The 8,179-nt window shown below is 36.3% G+C and overlaps 1 protein-coding gene across 3 annotated transcripts in view; it reads right to left on the bottom strand.

The window, feature by feature from the left end:
• LOC138035995 (uncharacterized) overlaps positions 1–7,040 on the bottom strand; it is a 12,910-nt gene extending 5,870 nt beyond the window's left edge. The window contains exons 1-2 of one of the 3 annotated variants that reach the window (XR_011129800.1): positions 3,644–4,677; positions 1,695–1,747 (exon numbers count right to left, since the gene is read on the bottom strand). The gene's annotated coding sequence lies outside the window, so the exon portion shown is untranslated. Of the gene's footprint in view, positions 1–1,694; positions 1,748–3,643; positions 4,678–6,626 lie in introns of those variants that run through there. The other 2 variants (XM_068882376.1, XM_068882375.1) reach the window with 2 other exon arrangements.
• Positions 7,041–8,179: the final 1,139 nt, after the last annotated feature.

The following is an 8,179-nucleotide window of genomic DNA, read 5'->3' as shown; positions in this document are numbered from 1 at the left end:
ATGTGAACATCAGCCAAAGAAACATTAATTGAGAAGGATAGTAACAAGCATCAGACTTACTCCTCAGTTGTGCATCTAATTTACATTTTACTTAATGGCATGTTTTTAATTAAAAATTGACTTTCAATAACCATTTAAAAGTAATATAATGGGCAACCTAAAACCGGGAATCCAGAATCCAGAATCCAGAATCACAGGTCATTGTTTTACCAATACAGAGAGTAAAAACTATCCTAAATGTTCATAAAAGCTAACCTTAGGCCTTAAAACATTTGTTTTGGCCTAATTAGGCCTAAGGTTAGCTTTTATGAATGTTTAGGATAATTTCTACTCTCTGTATTGGTAAAACAATGACCTGTGATTCCGGATTCCGGGTTGTAGGGTTGCCCTAATATTATATAATAACACCTAAATCCTTTGATTTCTAGATTTTGCAACAACAATCAGGTTACATCATTTGCAAATTCCTATGATAATTCTCTACTTTTGATCAGACTTTAAGATTGTAAACTAATCAACTAATTCATCCAAACAATGTGGGAAGATTCATAAATTGGATCTTGCTTTCCCAGCTTCATGTGCCTAAACTATGGAATGAGTTACAGTACCATCCAACATACGAATGGCTGGTAGTACAGCTGTAGTACTGTTGAGGGTTCTAAAAGGCTTTTGAAGAGCACGCAACTTTTTTAAGTTGGCTTTTTCTAGCTACTGTAAATATATTTCAATTTTAGTTTGTACAGATAATTACATGTACGCTTTTTAAAATGTTTATTGCATTTTACTCTATTGTTCTTATCTATGTAAATTTATTTTTATTAGTTATAGACAATTTAATGTAGTGCACAATTGAACATTCTTATGGAAACTGTGCAATAGGAGTAATAAACTATTCTTATCAGTAACAACGAGCTTCAGGCATCCACACCAACAGCCATTACAGGGCTCGAAATTAACGAAAATATCCAGTCGCATTTTGCGATAAGATACGAAAATTTAGTCGCAATTTCGCAAATTTTAGTCGCAAAATCGCCGCGCTGCATTGTGTTGTCAGCGGTTTAGCAGAAAAATATGAGCCCGCAGTACTTGTGTGTAAAGAAACTGCTGAAAATGGCGAATGATCGAAGGAACGGAGCTGTGCACGTAACATCGCAGCTAAATTACTATACAATTACGCTACCTTCAGAGAAAATTCAAAGCGAGAAACAAAATAATTTTGTCATTTATTTATTTATTTGTTTATTTTAGCAAAAGTAGCAGCAAAGTGGCAACTGCTAACCCTTTTGTTTCGAAAGAACGAAGGTGACAACAAGTCGCAAATTTGCGACTTCTCCAGATATTTTAGTCGCAAAGGGAAAAATTTAGTCGCAAATGCGACCGTATTGGTCGCAATTTCGAGCCCTGTTAATGATGCAATGCACATTTTAAAGTTATGTCACATGCATGTAGGTAGTTGCAGATTATAATTCTTGCATGAAACCAAAACAGAGAGTGTGCAGTATGGACTGAAATACACCTTTAAACTTCTACAATTTTCTAAATATTGCCCCTAAAGAAGGCCAAAAGCTGAGAAATACCGGCTGTACAATATACAAGAAGTTACTGTTATGGCATATACTTGTAAATGCATGTTCAATAAATTAACACTAAGTAAATCTTGCAATCATGCTCATGTCTTGATATTTACAAATTACCTGAATTTCTTTAAAACTGTCAATTATCACACTGGGTATAACTTGCGTTGATTCTGCAGAAATTTAATAACAAAAGGTAAAAAAAAATAATGCACTTGAGTCAAGTATAAAAAAAGTGAGTTGACTTTACATTAGTTATCACAGAACTAAGCCAGCTCACTTACGATAATGATATTTATTATTCAAAGCACAAAATCAATTGACCCTAAATATTCAAATGGTGCTTTAGTTAATAAGAAAAGTCCAGTAGGAGACTGACCCGCTAATAGAGCATATAGTTTGTAGTCCCTGGGTATTATCATTTAAAAATTAACCGACCAGTGATACTGTAGGGCCAGTTATTACGTGAGTGGGACATTTCATTGTAAGAAATGAACCAATTATTGATTGATGGCTGTTTACATCACTCACAAAGAAAACTCTTCTTCAACTAAGTGAGAAATGGACAATTACATGCAGGGGTTACTATCAAGGGTTCATATTATTTTATTTCATTCAGATCACTACCACCCACTTTGAGTTGGTTCTAGTTGATTAAAAACTTCATCACCAGGTCTAGGAAGCTGATCATATTAACATGTATATTGGCATCTATCTTTTGCATGATTACGCCGGCATGAATATGTAAAGAATAACATCACTAACGCAAACAAGACTGTGAGCTCTTTACTACACAGTCTTTGCACTTTTTCAGCCACAACAAAAGATAGAGCTTAGCTTTCATGCCTGAGACCAATATTATTGTTGGATACAGTACTTCCACTATAGAAGACAGAACTGAGAACAAACAACAGGGAGATCACAGATGAATCAATAGAAGCAGCAGCCCAATAGGTACTTGTGCATTTTGAAAGCGTAGGTTGGACAATGCCTTCTTTTAACTGGAGATCTTTGAAGTCGAGGAGAAATGAGGATCAGAATGGCCTTTGAGAAACCTGTGACATACATGTGTGAGACCATAATAACAAATTTTCCTCCTACAACAAACGTATAGTGGAACAATACCCTGAGCTCCCCAACATGCATCTTCATTTCTGCACCCTTAATACACTATTAATCAGCACTTTCATTATTTTTGGCAATTTTAAAAGCAATAATAAATTACTTTACATTTAGAGCAGTCTGCAATACTCCGACCAGAATATTAAAGGACTTAACTGGTTCATACATTGTCTAAGTAAAGAAAGAAATATTAGTGTGCACAGCATATCAAAGAGGAAGCCTGAGTTCGTACATGTGTTCAAGCATATACGTACTACTTACGACGTATAATAATGCAATTTCTCACCTTTAAAATTTCGACATGATGGAATATATGAAGTGTCTTGTGTTTTTCTACTGCACAAGACTGGCATAAGCTCATTGAGGTTGAGGGACCACAATCAAGGCAGCGACAAGTAGCAGCACAAGCACAGAAAAAACGTGATTCCAAGAACGATCCTTCAATTTCGAGGGTGGTAAGTAGTGCGGTCTCCCGCACCTTTGACCAAGCCTCTTCAGCTCTACGAAGTCTTTGCAAATGAACAGTGTCCCCTTCCTCTTCACCTTCACTCCCCATATGTAAATCGGAGCAAAAAGAACCGTCACCTTGATCATCAGCCGTTGCTGGGTGATCCTGAGTTTCACCGACCACTACACTGGTGCCTCCACAGGTGCCGCAAGAATCCCCTACAGCATCACAACTTATAGGCAATGTTGTCTTGGTATTACTACATCTTCTTTATGATACCTTACACTGACTTGAGCCTTGATTTCCCCTTAGTAGCGTGGAAGTGGAACAACATAAAGAATGGACTTCAAAAGAAATCCCAGCAAGTACGTCGCCGAACAAGTAAGGAAGAGATCGACATGTTGATCGAAATACTTAGCGGCCCATACACCCGCCGACGGCGAAAGTAGCTTATGCTTTACCCTAATCTATGTCACTTGAGCTTAAAAAATGAGCTTACCTTCCTATACAAGATTGCTATTTAACACAATCGAGGCAAAACAGAATGTACTCATAACAGCATTCCCAGAATTCTATACAAATGAGAAACAAGTGGTACCATAGTATACGATGATCGGCTTACAGCCGGTACGATGGGTATCATTTTTACGGCTGAAAGGACAGGTCTCAAAAACCGCTGATTGGCTAAGGTTGCCTTTCAAGGACGCGTGCGCAAGACGGTAACCACTGACTTATTGTTCACTGGCGAAAAACATGGCTGCCATCGGGTGTTTATCTTTATCCGATCTCCGTCGATGAAAAAAAGAACTTTTTCAGGCCAGTAAAACGGACGAATGTTTTGACTGCATAGTGCGTTTTTATGCCAGCGAGATTCTCTTTTCAGTTGTGGGCCACCGTACTTTTTAGCCAACAGTGCTACGAGGGAAATTTCTTTCACAATTTCAAGGTCAACGCGAGTCCAGGTTGCTGTGACAGTGTTTGAGTGGAAATTTGTTTGTGGAGCTTACCGGCTAATGGAGTACCATCTTGATTTCAATTCATGCGTTTATCTTTTAAAAAGTGGAGCAAAAAATATATCACTAAATTTCCAAATGGTTTCTCTTTCGACTAAATATTTGCACACTGTTTCCGCGGGGGCCCGCATCTAGCAGAAAATGTTAAGATTTTTGCATTTTTCTTCAAAATTAAGTTGTTAAAATGGCCATTCAAGTGGTCCATGAAGGCAAATTTTTTAAGACGGAGGAAAAAAAAAAAAAATGACGTCCCTGAAAAGTTAGAAATATATTTCAGTCGTTCAAATATAAATTTTAAAGTGAATTTAGCACCAATGTCATACATAACATGCCATATAAGCACCTCATATTGGGTACAGTAGAAGGAAACCTTTTAGTTGCAATTATATTTTGCTGTAGTCATTTCAAGCAAATGCCAATCGTTTGCTTCCCTCCAAATTATAGAAATAAACATAGATTAGGTTAACTCTGAATAGCCAAAACAACAATACCGGTATTCCAAGTTGAAAATTTGATTCAGAAATCCAGCTCACTAGCAGGGGGGATTTTACTGTAACAAAATCTTATTACAGCTAATAATACACTATCAACACATTGTAGTGGGTTAATGTGACAACAAAAATAATTAATCAAGAATTGGTTTTATCTTCCAGCAATAAAACAACAGGAGGATATAAAATTAGGTATCTTCAAGTTTAGAAAACTTGTTGAAGGTGATTCAGTGCTATTATCCAAAACAAATTTCATGCTGGCCTACTAAATACTTCGAGTGCAATAGATTATATAACCTCTCTTTGTGGACTCTGGTTGCAACACAGTGGTTTCAATAATTTTAAAAAACTCCATAACTTCATATTTATGTAATAATTGTTCAAAGTCATCAAGCAAAAGCATACAAAGCTACATTTGAAAGGGGCGTAATCCCATGTTGGAGTTTTCTGGAGAAGGCTTTCACAGAAATAACTGCTGTTTCCATATGGAAAAAATATTTCAACATTAGGTGCAATTGCTTTAAAGAATACTAACGAACGCTAAGCGGAAAAAAATTCTCAATGGGTTAATCACTCACTAAAAAATGTCCCAATAAAATATTATGTTCCACTAATGACCAAAACTGTACTAATAATTTGAATTACAGCTAAGGTCTGTCAAATTTCCATCTGAGTTACCTGACAGCTCTTACAGTACTTCTCAACATAAAGAAAATAAATTCTGTGGACTTAAACATTCCCAAATAGAAATGTTGTATATTCTAAATATTGTTACGTAAACTCTTCAAGATTTACCTGCTTCAGGAACTTCAAATCAATGAATATTTGGAATAATTTTCCTGGACTCCTGCAAACTATGTGCACTTTTTAATGGTTTACCCTTTAAAAGTAACACTCAGAAATAATAATGCAAATACAACTGAGGCTGTTTTGCCTTATCTACAAGACAAGACAACAATATACTTTATTCAAACACAATCAATATTAAAGCAATAATACATGCTTGTGGGGTCATGTGCTAACTATAATAAAGATACACTACAGGAAATAAAAGCTTAAAACTAACTATGTGACAGACATAGGATATCTACACATAAGGGATAAGAAAAATAAATCAATTGCTATCCAAAGATCTTATTGCAAATACACCAAAAGGTAACGGTTGATTGACAAGTTCCTTGTGCAAAATGGTAGAGCATGTTTGAAGTCCATCAGGACCAAGATGAGAAGTTATGATAAAAACTCTTAAACATATTTTTTACCAAAATTATTTTACTGCCATCAAACCCAATGAGACCTTATGCATGGGACACTGTTTCTAGCTGCAGCTATCAAATCACATAATATATTAATAAATTTTGGCATCTAAGAAAAGAACAAACATGTGGGGTGTAACCAAAAAAAGTCCAAGGCAATAATGGTTCCTTTCAGCCTTTTCAGGAAAAACTATCCACTGTCAATCATACTTGACTCAAAACAGATTCCTTGATCCAACAACACATGACAGTCCCCCAAAAACCAAAATTACATCATTAATGCTTCCAGAAAACAACAGTCTAAAAAAACAAAGATTTGCAAAACAGTCTCGAACCTGAATCTATAGAGATCTATATACATCTGCACCTACACTTCTGTTCTTCCAAACATTATTTTAACTAACATGAATTTTGATTTTGATTTTAAACTCAAATTAATTGCAAATCCATAACTTGGCAATTACGTGAACGCAAGGATCGTTGAGTTGTGACTGCTAAAAAAGTACAATAACTTAGACATTCACCAGAAAAGGGAATTAATATAAATGACCTTAAAATCGAACTTAAGACGAATCCAGTTTATTTCCACATCAAAAGAGAGCAGCGTGCAAAGATAAATGGACGATATTAAAGCATTTCTTAACGTGAAATTACAATCATGATGGAGCTATAACGCTAGACGAACGCTAAGCGGAAAAACAAAATTGTAAATTATTACTCACAAATTAGTTTGCGAAGTCATCTTTTGCACACGATCCGACTTAGTCTCGTCACTCTCGCCTTTATATGAACTTCATGCAGTCGCTCCTTTCGGTTTAAATCCACAACAACACCTTTAGGAAGTGTTTTCTCAAGACCATTGGAACGAAAAAAAAGTCATTTTTGATATTTTATTGTGGAAAAAACAACGTAAACGTAGTCCACATCTCAAGCTTAACAAACCATGGGCAGCTTTAACAAACGAGAAAAACAGAGTCCGGTTCATCTAGCACTAGCAGCGAACATTTACACGAGAAGGAACCAGATAAGGGACAATATCTTTTGGATAACAACCGCCGATCTCTCTAAACTTCGTACAGAGGTAAACTAGAAATGTCGAAGGCGCAACTCAACTGATTATTAAAATTTAAACAAATGTACGAGCGGCCTGGTGAGAGGTTAAAGTACGTGGGGAAATCTCATTTGTCGTCCGCCATTTTGAAACATTGATGGCGGGAAATAAGTGAGCATGCGCAGTGGTTTTTGAGACCTGTCGGCTGAAAGCCAGTACCCTTCAGTTTGTGGTCAGCAGTCTCTTTCGCGGGCTTGTCATTCGAGTCTAACGATTTTCAGTTGCTTTACTCCTTTAATATGCTGATCCAAAGCAAGGAATACGGATAATAACTCAGCTTAAGAAGGTAAGCCTTAACTAAAAGCAGGTAATATTTGATTTTATGTCTGATTGTCGCATAAAATTACGATTTAGCATTCGACCTTTTGGAACCTTCATCAACAATTTGTCAGGCAAGGACATTCGATTCGCCTACACTGAAGTCGATTTACCAACACACGTAAAGTCGATTCGCCTACATAAGTAACGTCGATTCGCCTACACACTGACAAATGAATAAATAAATAACCGATGCAAGTGTTGCCTGATTGTTTGCCCGCGAGGCAAATCAATAACCGATACAAGCCTTGTTGGATTGTTTACCGGCGAGGGAAAATTTTGGTAGGGGAGCTGCGAGGAGAATGGTGAGGAGACCCGTTTTTGTGTTCGAATGCTTACCTTATGCCTTCTTCAATAATTCTTGAAATAGTCAAAAGCTTATAAATTTGTAACAATCATGTAATTTCTATCAATACAGCTTGCGAATCCTTTTTGTTCTGTCTATTCACTTATTTGTTTACTATTTATTTAAGTTTTATTTTAGTTGCTGCTCTTGCTCTGTAAACTTTGTTAATAATGTCAATTTGTAAACACCAAAATTTATTTGCATTTAGCGTGTGCTTTACAGATTCTGTTGGTGATGCTATTAAGCACGGGCTAGGGTTGTAGCAAATACTATCGATCATTTGACCAAAAATTTGTGACTGGTTCTTTCAATGGAAATGAAATGTTTTCTAAGGAACCCCGTGTTAGGATTTCGTGAAAATTTGACGAAACAGTAGTTCTCTAAAAGTGTAACTCGCCTACAAACAAGAACTGAACATTCTTAGCGCACTAAAACAATATATAATCAAACTCCATTGCATAATTGTGGCGCACGGCTAATTTGCAAATTGAAAAAGTACC

The sequence above is a fragment of the Montipora capricornis genome, unplaced genomic scaffold (assembly GCF_036669925.1).
Source record: "Montipora capricornis isolate CH-2021 unplaced genomic scaffold, ASM3666992v2 scaffold_446, whole genome shotgun sequence".
In the NCBI taxonomy this organism is placed as follows: domain Eukaryota; kingdom Metazoa; phylum Cnidaria; class Anthozoa; order Scleractinia; family Acroporidae; genus Montipora; species Montipora capricornis.
This window is presented reverse-complemented; position numbering and strand designations above follow the sequence as displayed.